This window comes from Podarcis pityusensis, assembly GCF_964106645.2.
Source record: "Podarcis pityusensis genome assembly, chromosome: 1".
Classification (NCBI taxonomy): domain Eukaryota; kingdom Metazoa; phylum Chordata; class Lepidosauria; order Squamata; family Lacertidae; genus Podarcis; species Podarcis pityusensis.
In genome coordinates, this window is record NC_138028.1 from 67,148,393 (window position 1) to 67,162,622 (window position 14,230).

Consider the following 14,230-nt stretch of genomic DNA (forward strand, 5'->3'; position numbering starts at 1 on the left):
CACTGAAATCAGGGGGACTTCCTAATAAGTAAATAAGACTGCAAAACTATCCCCGCCTCCTGGGAGCGAGCCTCACTGAATTCGATATGACTTACTTCTGAGTAGACCAGGTTAAGATTCCTGGGTAATTCAGTGCATTTTCTGGTGTGGATGGGTACGCATTTCTACTGAAAGTTTGGTATTGCAATGAAATGGTTAAAGGCTGTAGAAGATGGAGTGAAGCCTCAATTCAGTTCTTCCTTGTGTGCTGTATAGGTCATAGCAAAGGTGACTAATCTGTAGACCTCCACAAGTTGTTGGACTCCAGCTCCCATAAGCCACAGCAAGCAAGGCCAGTGGTCAGGTATGATGGAAGTTGGAGCCAAACAACACCTAGAGGGCCAGAGGTTAGCCACCACTGCGCTATATTGATACTTGATAAAACCAGTATCTAAATTGTCACTTCTGACATTCTTGAGGCTGGAAAATACACTTGGAGCTAGGCTGAATAGGCACATTAAAATATTCTCCTAGCACTTAAGATTTCAGGGGGTGGTGTGTATGTGCGTGTCAGCCCCAAACAATTAGTACCATGTTATCAATTAAGAATTTGATATATTTTTCCATCTCTTCTAACAAAATGGGGACGCCACACTTGCCCTGTTTTTTTTGGGGGGGGGGGGTTCGACTCACCTTCAGAATGAAGCAGGAAGCTACTGATTTGCCACCCATCCCCCTTTTATTTTATTTTTTAAAAAAGAAGCATACTTCTCAGATGAAATAGAGGTTTTTTGAAACATCAGTCTGCTCTGCTGTTTTCCAAAGAAACTCCTAATTGCTTTTCTAATTGATGTTGTGGATTACAATTTGGTTGTAATATATCTGAAGAGACTAGGTTTTTGTGTTGTGGTCAAGAGAATCATATTCCACATTTTTGAAAGATGACTTCTGCATCCCTTGAGGTAAAGTCTGCTGGAAAAATTATAACTGTTGGTTTTTGCTGTATTGATAGTACATAAAGCTGAGGAGGCAAACACTGGCATTCTAGATTGCATGAGGTGAAGTCGATTTACAGTGAAAGTGCTTTTCATCATGGTTTGGTTCTGGAAATGGAAGTTGTAGGGCAGTGCAAGATCTAGGCTTAAGACCAAACTCATTATAGATATTGCACAAGATTAGTATTAGAGGCTGTTTTTATCACAGTAGCCTTACTGAGGTCAACAAAACTGTGCATAGAATTGCTTTGAAGTGGACTCTTGCGTTTTCAGATGTTGATAATACTCTGTAATTCTCAGTCATGTAACAGGATTTGTGGATCAAGGACCCTTGAAGTTTTTTTTTTTTTAAGTGCTTAATTGAAACCACGTCATGAAGTGTTTGTGCTTTCTACCTAATCTGTAGCTAACTAGTTAATACAATTTGCCTTAAAATCCCTGGCCCAACAGTGCTGTTGGGAAGGTTACAGTACTGGTGCTTTTGTTTTTCTCATTAGCCAGACTTTGGCTCCTGGATTATATTGTAGTCACTGGACAGTGTGAATGGAAATAGGATTAAAAGTAGTCCCTAATCTGTCAATGCATGGTGCACCAACTCACTTTGGGCCTTTCCTGTAGATTGGTTTCTATCACAACAAATGTATGTATGTTTCTGAGTTGCACAGAATCCAGGTTTTTCTTCCCTGTAAGAAAGCACTTCTGTTTAGGCGACGTCTCCTATTCCTAGCATTCAGACAGCCATCTATTGTCACTGGGGGAAATGCATTCCTTTCGTCAGCTGGTGGGACCATTCTCATTGGGAGTGCTGTCTGAAATGTGAGCCTGAAATGACACTATTGGAAGATGCTTGTAATCAGCGACATAAGCGCCATCACAACTTCTCCTCCACTAATGCTGCCCTCATCCTATCCCATGTTGGTGTTCCCCAATGCTTGGTCTGCATGGGAATTGAAGTGGAGACTGAGAAGTCCTGTGGAAAATGTCAGCATAATTTCAACTCCAGTGTGAGTTCACTCCATACAGAATGAATGTGTGTGATCCAGTCTTTCTTTCAAACATTTTGAATGAAAATTCCTAGGGCAATTAAAAACTCAGCTCAGGAAGCACAACTACGGTAATCAGTAAAATGGTTTGCAACTGTTAAAGACAGTGCTAAAACAAAAACACACCAGATGTTAAAAGGCTGGGAAAATATTTGCTGAGTGCTGAAAAGTTGTTGGCATGGGTACCAGGCGAGTTTTCCTAGAGAGAGATTTCACAAGCAGGCAACACTACATTTCACATGAGTAGTTTAAGGCAGCCATTGCTGACCTGGTGCTGATGATTTGGCAGCAACTCCCATCAGCCTCAGCCATTGCAGTTTAAGAAAAAGGAGTAGCAGTACCTTCTTCCAATTCAGTGAAGCTTCAAGTACAGTATCTTGCCAGCTTCTTTACCTCTCTTCCTCATCCCCCCCCCCATTCCACCTTTACATGTTATCACGCTCATGTATTCTGCCTTACAGCTAAAAAAAAACACAGGAAGGGATATTTGATGCTGGAAGAGATGGATGCATTATTGAAGCATGGGCATAGCCAAGGGGGGCAAGGGGGCAGGGCCCCCCCAGATCAAGTAAAACAATAAAAATACTTAACAAACTGAGGTTCTGCCCCCACCCCAGCATAAATACTTGCTGTGCCCATATTTTGGAGCATGACCAGACCTCTTCACGTCATCCAATTGCTGCAGATATCAACCCTCCTGGAAACAGTTTTCTTGGGCATAGCAAATGGGTGGAATGTGTCAGAGGCGCCAAGCATGTCACGCATTCTCCCGCTGTGGTCTGGGATGTTCATGGAGGTTGCCCCAGTCATGTCTGACATGGTCCAGAGGTGATGAAAATACAATTTGTTTCGCCATGCAGAGGAATTGGGGAAGCAGCCCTCTGAATCAGGTATGCACAAAGAAGCTTTGATGGACATGGCTTTGTGCATCACTGGAGTTCATCGTGGATTCCACTTTGCCCAAGTCTGGAGTGGACTGTAGAAGCCAAAGTGGTATGGAACCATTCCGCTCTCCGCCTAAACTTTGCATATCTTGCCAAAACTAGCAGTGCTGGATTTAGGGCACAGGACATTAAGCCAAGGGGGTGCAAAATAATAATAATAATAATAATAATAATAATAATAATAATACCAATACAATATTACCAAAGTCCACCCCAGAAACTAGGAGCCCAGTGAGTTTGGCAAGATCTTAAATTCAGATTGCATCATTGCATACCATACTCGTTGGCTTTGGCAGTAACTAGTTCTTGCCTACACATGGAATTATTTTAATGTTGTAGACATAGATCTTCAATATTAATAGGGAATGATTCATCCACACTAATTATGCCTTTATACAACCCACTGGAGTGCGTGTGTTTGTGTGGCTGAGTTTTTCTTGGATATTTTTTTAGCTAAAAACTGATTAATCTTGAGGCTTTAGTCATTTTGATTACCATGATCAGCTGAGCTCTGAATGCAGAATGAATCTGCCTGTAGATTCTGAGGAGTTTCTGTGATGGCATTTGCTCAGTTTACTCTCCTAATAGCATTATTTAGGAACCTTCAAGGAAGTGGTGCATTTCTTTAGTTTGCTGAGGGGGTGGAGTTGGTGTGTGGGTGTGTGTAACTGAGCATCCTTGGTTGCAAAGTTGCTAGTTCTCAGATGGGTGTCTGTATCTCGGATTTCGACTATGCAAAGCATATGTTTGAACCTAAAGCTGTGTTAGTGCAATGAGTCAGCTGAGAGTATGCTGATTACAGATTCCTAAACATATGTTATCATTTAGCGTGCTTATTGCACTAAGACTTTTTGATGAATTATACTAATGGTAAATTGTCAACTAAAGCTTTCTAATGGTACCTCTTCCCAGAAATTATATGAAGCAAATCAGGTTTGTTGAAGAGATAAGAGACTGGCATTAAGGGAAGATCTTGGAAACATTAACTTGTGCCTTTTGAAGCATTGTACATTAGCAAATGAGATGCACATTGAGAGCTAAATAGTGTTCTTTCCTAGTTGAGTTTCCCTCATTATCCAATGTAGATTTGCAGTTTGGTTGTTTTGACTTCATTGAAATCTGGATTTGATGTTAATTGGTCTGATTAATTATCTTTCAATGTAATCAGTGCAAGTCCAAGGCTGATTTGCATAGCCATTAATCCTGTTTAGAAAGAGAAAGTGCAGGGCTCACTGAATATAAATGGCAAGTATGCACAACATAAAGTGTGCATCCATTATACCTGAAATGTGCTGTTACACGCTTTACGCACCTCATGTCTTCACAGAAATGAAAGGTACAAATAGTACGTTCAAATACTTCACATCTTCTGATATTTGTTGCTAAAGTTTATATTTGTACTGTCAAAATTTCAAAGACACTGAGATCTTGGAGTACTTAAAATGGCCAGATTACCATTCTTATTTTTTTTGGGGGGGGGGGGGAAGAACCACTCCTCTTTAGAAGACTAAATGTTGAAAGAAGGATTTATACAAATCAGCAAGAATACTGAAATCTAGAATGAATATAAATTAGATCAAGGAAAGTTCATTCAGTTGAGTACTTTCTCTTAATATGGTTATACAGTGGTACCTCAGGTTAAGTACTTAATTCGTTCCGGAGGTCCGTACTTAACCTGAAACTGTTCTTAACCTGAAGCACCTCTTTAGCTAATGGGACCTCCTGCTGCTGCTGCACCGCTGGAGCACAATTTCTGTTCTCATCCTGAAGCAAAGTTCTTAACCTGAAGGACTATTTCTGGATTAGCGGAGTCTGTAACCTGAAGCATATGTAACCTGAAGCGTATGTAACCTGAGGTACCACTGTACTTGGTATCTGACTAAGCTACGCTTAGAGCAGACTAGTTGAAACAGAGTCACAGAATCAGTGTTGGACGGCACCATGAGGGTCATCAAGGCCAACCTCCTGCAATGCAGGAATTTTTTTGCCCATCGTGGGGCTCAAACCCATAACCCTGAAATTTACAGTCTCATGCTCTACCGACTGAGCTATTTCTCTGAGTTAGTCATAACTAGCTTGCACACTCCATAAAATTAGGGGCCATTGGCCTTTTGGGGCCTGTGGTCATATTTGCAAACCAGGGAAAACTGCAATGGGCATGAACGCTGCAACTTTCCTCTCCCTAGCTGTAATCCCCATTGAAGGTGCCTTTGTGCAAAATTAGTGGAGGCGGGGAGTGTTCTGTTGGTTAAGGATGCATAATTTACTTGGGGAACAAGACCCCATAATTTACCTGGGGAACAAGAAGGCTTTTGCAAGCACCTATGTGCCTATGAATGCTGTTAGCAAGCCATATAAATTGTTTCAGTATGGTATACGTAAAGGGATTCCACAGTTTGATAAACTTAGTTACAGTGCTTAAGGTCTATAAAGTACAATTGTAGTAACTTTGTCCATAAGCATCATGCCACGTCCTTGGATTGTGAGTAATCTTGCTGGCCTGCAGTATAATTTTATACAACAAATAATTGGAATACTACTATTACCGCTGCTGCTGCTGCTACTACTGCTACTACTACTACAATCTGCACCATTTTTCTTTCAATTCAGTTATGTAACCATGCATCTAAGGGGCATATCAGTTACCTCAGGAAGCATGTGATCTCAATGTGCCATTTCCTGAGATAACAGTGAGGTGTGGCAGATGAGAGAGAGCTAGGCTTAACCTCTTCCATGTCCACCATGAGGCCACCTCTCCCTTGGCCTCATTTCTGGTGCTGGAGTTCAGCTTGCAGGGGCACCTGTAAAATGACAGGTACATTCTCAGGAAAATATCAGTGGGTGGGGAAACAGTTAATGGTATTCACTGACTCACTCTGGAAAATACCCTCATGGTCACATTAGCCTTAGGAGGGAAATAATAGAATTTGGAATCCTGTGTTTTCCTTGTATAGGTTGGCCCCAACCATCTTGTACAATTTCAGTTTAGAAGCTATTCATGTAAGTTGGTGGAAGAGATGTCATTGGCTGACACTGGTATAAACAGAAATGCATGCCACATTGCCTCTTTTTAAAGAAGCAATGAATTGAAAGAATTAATACTAATTGGAATGTGTGCCAAGACTGACAACTATATCCACTCTGTTCCTAGCCTTCAAAGTGATATTACAAAGTACTCCACAAATAAATAATAACTATATTTTTGTCCATTTCATTCACATATTTGGGACATTTGCCAGCCTTTGAGACTTGCAGGCATCATTATTCATGAATTGCTGTGTTGTGAGAAGAAGCTTGCCACAGCGGGTGTATTGTATGGGTATTTATGGCCATTTATAGCTCGACACTGGTTCACTTTCATGAAATCAGATGTACAGAACATCTTCTTTTGTTTGCCTTCAACCATAAGGAATCTCCAAACTTTCGGCCTCTGTCTCTCCTGCCATATAATATGTGAGCTAAGTCTACCCTATTTCATGGAAACTGTTGTAACAGTTAATGAAGTGTGACACATTTATGTTGTGCTTTTCACTAAGTGTTACAATTTGTTGTTGCTTCAAGAAAATAAGAAGATAATACTAAACTGTTAAGCTGGTCAAAATGTGCCTTAAGAACCAGATGCAGCACTTACCAGCTAATTCAATTAAGTAGAGAGAGGGGCCATTGTATACATTGTGGCAACTTGTTGTCTCCCCCTCCCCTCTCTGCCCATGCTAGGACCAAAGGAACTTGTGAGGTAAAGGCTTGTTTGGCATAAGAAGAGTTTCTAGGGGACATAAACCAAGAGAAGAAAAGATAAGTAAGCATTGGCCGTGGACAACTGTAGGGAATAAACTCAAGCAGTAGCATCGTCTTTAATGAAAGGTGCAAAATGTACAGCTAGTTCCTGGGTTTCCCAGAAGACTTCCTGGGACTGGTTCATAAACAGAAATTTTGGTAGAGAAAAGAGGGGAAAGGTGTTGCTGATGAAGGAAGCTGTCTTCAGTTTATTGAATTCATTCACATATATAATTTTTAAAGAGAGAGATGTTTACAAACTTAAAAGAGACTCAAGGAAAGGGGAGTAGAGGAGAAAAGTAAGGAGTGGATGTCCTTACCAAGGATGCCAAAACAGAGGGGCTGAGTTGTAAACAGGCATTTATAGTCAGTTAGGGCCACAAGCACACCAACTTGCCCTGCAAGCCTTGTTTTCTGGCTGGTGACAGAGGCCAGACTGTACTTCCTTCAGCTTCAGGCCAAGAGCAACTGTTGGTTGGCATGGAGGGGAGAAACTCGCTGCGCTGCAATCTCCAAGAGTGACCCTTGGCACTTTGAAATGGTCTTACGGGTGATGTCCTTGTGGATGAAAGACACCCAAACGTTGCTATACTTTTACAAAGGGATGTTTCTGAGCAGCTAGAGACTCCCCTCCCCCCCCTCCCCCCATGAAAGGGCCACATGTCTTCTATATAAGACGTTGATGAGTCTCCATAATAAAGGATTGAGTTGCAGAACAGGTCACTGGACTGGCATATTTTTGCAGCTGGATAATATTTTGTATAAGAATTTTCCCTATACAATTAAGGACCTAACTAAGCAACTTGCATTTTGAATGATGGGACTGGATTTTTATTTCTATTATTCTACCTTTCTCTCTCTGTGTGTGTGTGTGTCACAGGTGAGTATCTATGGTGATGATTTTTAAATGTTTGCTTTCCAAATCTGTCTTTTAGAGCACAGCTTCAGTCTTTCATAATTTTGACTGTTTCAAAGGAGTGTTGAAGGTTCTGCCTTTATCTCATGTTAATGTACCTTCAATATTTTTTGCTGAAGTAATAATTCTTAAAGATCTACCCCCTGGATCATTATTCTCCATTTCCTTCACAAATGATAGATGAAAGATCAGATAGTTGTTTTTTTTTTTAAGGAAATGATTCAAACTGGTGTTTTGCCTGAAATCAAGAATAGATAATCAAATGCTTCCTGTCAGTAGTTTTGGGTACATCGTGGGCAATGGAAGGAAGTGATTCTCAGATTTATCTCTGATGGTGCTTCCTCTCTGTTGCAGTATCGTGATGGGCATAACACATTTTCTAGATTGTCGTCATGCTACTTTTATAGAATCATAGAATCTTTTATGTTGCAGTCTGTAGTGTAATATGGATTATAAGGTAAAGGTCCAGTCATGGCCGACTCTGGGGTTGCGGCGCTCATCTTGCTTTACTGGCCGACGGAGCTTCCAGGTCATGTGGCCAGCATGACTAAGCCGCTTCTGGCGAACCAAAGCAGCGCACGGAAACGCCGTTTACCTTTCAGCCGGAGCGGTACCTATTTATCTACTTGCACTTTGACGTGCTTTCAAACTGCTAGGTTGGCAGGAGCTGGGACTGAACAACGGGAGCTCACCCCATCGCGGGGATTCGAACCGCCGACCTTCTGATCAGCAAGTCCTAGGCTCTGTGGTTTAACCCACAGTGCTACCCGTGTCCCTGGATTATACTTGTCCCCAAAATTCAGAAAGCTATTAATGTAGATCTGGATCCCAAAGGGGCTTTGCAGCCCCTTCTCTAGTCTAGCGCCATTGTTTTATTTTTGCTTAATTAAAACAAAATTGTTAAAATGTCTAAGTTATACGCAAGTTAACATTTTTCGGTTTTGTTAGAAGGTCCTTGGGCAGTGGGAAGAGGTGTAGCTCAGTGTTAAGAGCAAAATATCCCAGGTTCAAGCCTGACTTCTGCAGGCAGTGCTAGGAAAGACTCCTGTCACTGGGAAATACTCCAGAGATTCACTGGCAGTTGGTGAACACTCACCTTCTCCACCCTCTGATCCCAGATGCTGTTGGACTGCAGCTCTCATCATCGCCTGAGCACTTACTGGGGATGATGGGCATCGTAGTCCAACAACACCTGAGGACTCAAGGTTAGGGAAGCCTGGTGTAGACTGAGATAGATGGAGCAATGGTCTGACTTGGTGTAAGACAGCTATCGTTCTCTGATATGGATGCATGTCTGTTGTTCACACAGTGTGTTAAGTCACCTTCCTAACTTGGGATAAGGATACTTGAAGGACTGCTCATCTTTACATGTGCTTGCAGATACACGAAGATCTTCCTTATTCCTTACATTGCTCTTTTATGTTGTGGTGGCTTAATGTTCTCATTTTGACCATCTTGATTTATTGTAAATTTAACTTTTTGTAGGCCTCTTTGGGGGGTGTTTGCAAGATGGAGCCCTGCAGCAGCTGCTACTTAAATCTTTTTTTATTTATTTACTTAAGGGAGAGGAGCGGTGTTGAAAGCATAGGTGGAATTCAGCATAGTGCTAAGTGGGGTATGTGGACAAGGAACAAAGTTTGTTTACATGACAAGTTCTCCCCTTTCTCCCCCCCCCCCCCACCTGACACAGCACCTAAACCTGTTTTGTGGGTTTCCACAACCTTCCAGAGCAGATTTGCATGGGGCAGGTTGTGGGGCAGGTGGGGAGACAGGTTGTGCGAGCACAACTTAGTTGAATCCTGCCCCAAATGTTTAACCCCCATTTTGTTTAGTTTGGGCCTTCTTAAAGATCCTGACTAGAGCTCTTCAAGCAAACAAACAAAGAAATCATGTAACTAAAATTTGTTGTTTACTTCATCTACAGTGTGGTTGGTGCTGCTGATCCTAATATATATGTGTGTTGCTTTTATTGGTGTGCATTGTGTAAAGTGTATCAGTATCTCCTGCGTGCATAACACAGTGGAAGATCTCTGGTGGCTAAGAACTTCAGGCATGTCAGGCATGCTGTTGATAAACTGCTCTATATATAAACAAAAGCATTCCAGTGTTTCACATGTCATGACATCTGATATGACAGACTATTTGCGTTGCCCTCAACATTTCATGATTTTTTCAGGCGCTTCTCTTCATGCACCCTTGCTGGCTTTCCTGTGGATCTGATCCTGCACCATGGGAGAAACCAAGACTCTCTCCCGCCCCACTGAATGGGACAAAGTGGCCCTTTAGCAGACTTAAACTTTGTGCAGGGTTTAGGCAAATGTATCTGTAACTCTTCCATGCATGTTGAGTCACTGTTATTGAAGACATGTCATTTGAATCTTCTCTCTTTGGGAACTGTAGTTTCTGAAGTGCAAACAGACAACTGCTTGGTGATATCGGCTTGAGAAATAATTTCTATTTGCTTTCTTTGTGAAACAATAGCTTCTTGGCACCTAAAGTTTAATCCTGAAATATTACTGATGGAGCTGCTGGCAAGAGCCATCTTTAGGCTACCTTCTGTCTAATACTTTCTGTAATAAGATTCTTGCCACATTTTTTTCTAAAGCACTTATATTTCTCTCTCCACGAGGACAGATCTTTTGATATTCTATTGGGATTCTTCCTGGAAGGGGGAAGCGGAGAGGAAAGTGGCACCTGGTCTGTTTCCTTCCACTTGAGATGCCGAGACAACAAGGTTTTTTTTCCTAACTGGAAAGCTCTCTCATATTAAAAGGTGACAGCCAGGTGGCTGCTGAACTCCCAGGTCTGATGGTATCGCTGCAAACATACAATACACGGATGCATAATTAATACATGGGCAGTGTGCATGTTCGCTAGGACCATCAAAAGGTTTACAGGCTTCCCCTTTCTGAACAATGTGCAAGCTTTCTCATGTCAGTAATAATTTTACCAGGTCTGTGACTGTATAATGCTCTTTGCATCATGTAAGTGATAAGATGGGTAAACATACTATTGCTTGTTCACTGCTAATGCATGAGGAAGCCAAATGCCTTCAGAACCAGTTTTTTAAAAAACCATTGGGGTTGGAGGGAAGCAGTGCCAAACAGTTGTATAATTTTACAATGGTAGGTTTCTCTTGGAGGATGAACGCATTTGTTTAGGCATTCTGTCATTTTGAAATCTTGGCATTTCAAGGAACCTATCAGTCACATCTCCCCACCTCCTTTCTTCTACTGCGTCCTCTTCCCATACTGTATGTTGCATGTAGCTGGGCAAATGTTACACTGTGGAACCGGCAGCTGATCATTCTGACAGGTCTCCTTAGTGGGAAAGCTGTTGAGTGATTATGATAAAATGGATCACAGCGTTTTGTTTGTGGGCTGGGCTTTGAATTATTGTAAGCATTTCACGTGTGGGTTGGGCTTTTATTACAAGCATGTGGCTTAGGGGTGGTGGTTGTGAATGAAAGCTGTCGTCGTTTGCTTTGCACTGAAGCTGTGATTAGTAGCAATGAGATTTCTCTTGGGCAACAGCCCAAGTGAGCGTTCCTCCCTAGGCGACTGGTAAAGGTAAGGTTTTTTGTGACAGGTTTCATAAGCTTTTATGGGTTTAATCAGCTTGTATTGTAATAAATGTGTTAAGGTGTCACTTTTGCTACAAAAGTCCAGTTTGGTTACTACTCTGCAAATTGAATAGGAAAAGTTTCCTTTCCCTCTCCTCCTAGAATTGGGTTAAAATTACCCTCAAACTATGTTTCATCTTCTGCAGATTTCTTCCTTTTTCTCTAACAATTGACATGTTGACTTTGTCCTTTGATTTTGTATGTGTGTTGCCAGATGGCAGTAGAAACTGTATTTAAATTATTTTTGGTGGTGACGAGAGTGAACGCTCAGGGATATCCAATCAAACCTCTGCTTTTCTATGAGCTCATGAGGTAGCTTTAGGCATTGCTACTGCTCCATGAGCATCAGCCCCCCATTTGCAAGATGGGGATAATAATTATATGCCTCCTATAGAGCTGTTGTAAGCATCAATGTTCATAATGCATGCAAAGGGTTCTAAAAGTGCTCAGTGGTCTAGTTTTCAATACTGTCTTGATGGTTTACGTTTCATGTCACACAGATCGTTAGTTAGATTCCAGACAATGTTGGAAAGCAGGCAAGGTCTCAGTTCAGTTGTGTGGACTTTCAAGCTCCTCTGACAAAAAGCAGGTGTTCTTTTCTTAGACAGGTACAGATAGATGCATTTGTGTGTGTTTGTGGCTGAAAGATTAGTGATTCCCCCCCCCCCCCGCCCCTCACTGATAGATCCAATTCTGATGGCAGTAGATTGATAGCATGTTTTAGTGAAGAACACACAGGAGAGGCATGTGTTGAGTTAAAAACTTCGACTTGAAGTTAGGCAAATTGAAGGGAGTGTCTGGGAAAAACTGACTCGCCTAAAGCTGTGGTAACAGGTATGACTAGAAAAAGATGCCGAGCCAGTAATATTACCTTATTAATCTGGAGCCGAATGCACAGTACTGTTGGTTGCATTTTAAAAGAGTTATATCTGCTTCTGTGTTTTCAGTTAAATTCAAAAGGCTGAGGTGATTCTCCCCTCTCCTCCGTAATGGGGGAAGGAAAATTAGCTTCAGAACACATCTGCTTGCACTGTTCTGAGTGAGGTAAATGTATGACATGGGTTCTGAAAAGCAGAGGGTGCAGCAGGTGAACTGTGTGCTACATTGGCTGCATGAGATTTTTCTTCTCCTTAGATCGAAGGGTTGCAGCTGCTGACTATGTGGATTGGAGGCCTGTGTGCCCCATCACAAGCCTCTCCAAAACAGGTTTTAAGGCACTGAAAGAAATCCTGCCTCCTCCACCCTGCCAAACAACACAATAATTTGCATGCCCTTACACAACCACAGTGGCAACCTCTTTTTGTAGATTGGCTTTTATTTATGTGGTCTTCATAAATAGCACAGTTGTGGATCACTAAAATCACATCGCTTCATTAGAGTGTGGTGCTGATAACACCAGGGTTGCAGCTTTGACCCCCGTATGGGACAGCTGCAGATTTCTGCATTGCAGGGAGTTGGACTAGACCGGGGTAGTCAACCTTTTTATACCTACCGTCCACTAATGCATCTTTCTTGATGGTAAAATTTCCTTACCGCCCACCAGTGCTCTATGGAAGGAGGATTCAGCTTGTGCCGCAGAACCCCCTACCGCCCACCTAGAATCCTGAAACGCCCACTAGTGGGCTGTAGGGACCAGGTTGACAACCCCTGGATGGACTAGATGGTCCTAAGGGTCTCTTCCAGTTCTATGATTCATGCAACTGTGGTGAGCTTGTTCTTGTTGAGATATGTGGGGGGGGGGCTTCTGCTTGGTTTTTTGTACCCCTTTCTCCCACCCATGTGGCAAGTAGCTTCAGCCCCCTAGTTCATGTAGCGAACAGCTTCCTTCCAGCACCACCTGATTTTCGGAATGTATGCTGTACACTTGCGTCCTACTAGCTCATGGGAAACACTGCTGGTAAATGATTTCTAGGTATAGCACAAAGATTCCCAAATGTAAGTTGCATATGACCAGTGCAAAGAGAATGCTGCTGTTGAGGCTACCACAGATGTTTGTGCACTTAATAATAATATTCATATGCCACCTATCTGACTGGGTTGCCCCAGCCACTCTGGGCAGCTTCCAGCAAATTCAAACACCAAACATCATACATTTAAAAGCTTCCCTAAAAAAGACTGCCTTCAGATGTGTTCTTTCCTCTCCCTCGCTGATTGTGAATTCCTTTTATTTTACAAGCACAAGAATGGCTAGCATGATATTAGCATCATTTATAAGCATTTCATATGTGCTAGGTGCTGTACAGAAGGGTGTTGTTGTTTTTAACAGTCTAAAAACATCTGAATTGTGCTCAGCTTCAACCAATGTCCTGGCAATATGAAATTAAATATTAAATAAATTAAAGCAAGGAAAACTGTTTGTTTCTCATCACTTTGCAATTAAATAACCTGATCTTAAATGCTTACTCAGTGCTTCAGAAGTGTGTGACAAAAAGTTCTGAGACAACACAAAAAATATTCAGTCTTGTTTCTTGCTCTTCTAAAGTTGAGGAATCCTGAAACTACATAAGGTTGAAAAAGTTACAAAGTGCTTTTTCACTCCGCAGAGACAGGTGACAGTCTTCCCAATCCATTCATCTGCCCCACATGTTGGGATTTTGAAACACTGTCTCCTTCTAGTCATTAACCGCTGGGTTTTCTAGCATTCGGGTTCTTTCTCTAGGCAATATGAAGTTGCTACATATCCCATGGAAAGTAATTGTTAACAAGCTGCAGCAGGAACATCCTTTGCATAACTAACTTTCCTACAGGGGAAACTTATCTTCATTAATTGGAAAGGTGGATCCTTGCAGGCACTATGCAGTTCTGCCCAAATAAACAGGTTTCATTCAGATTAATATTCTCTGAGGAATGTAAAACTGAGACATGTTTTGTCATAGCAAGCTTGAAAAGTGCTGATTTCTGGTCTCTAAGTGTGTTTCTGAGCATGGTTCAAACTCTAAGCACTGCTTGTTACC

General features: G+C 41.9%; 1 protein-coding gene across 6 annotated transcripts in view; it reads left to right on the forward strand.

Annotated features, from left to right (window-relative positions):
• The window catches only part of PPFIBP2 (PPFIA binding protein 2), a 108,105-nt gene that overhangs the window by 3,340 nt on the left and 90,535 nt on the right, over window positions 1–14,230 (forward strand). The window contains exon 1 of one of the 6 annotated variants that reach the window (XM_081011945.1): window positions 10,926–11,223. The exons of 1 other annotated variant lie outside the window; for it this stretch is intronic. The gene's annotated coding sequence lies outside the window, so the exon portion shown is untranslated. Of the gene's footprint in view, window positions 1–10,925; window positions 11,224–14,230 lie in introns of those variants that run through there. 4 more of the 6 variants (XM_081011938.1, XM_081011944.1, XM_081011943.1 and 1 more) reach the window with 4 other exon arrangements.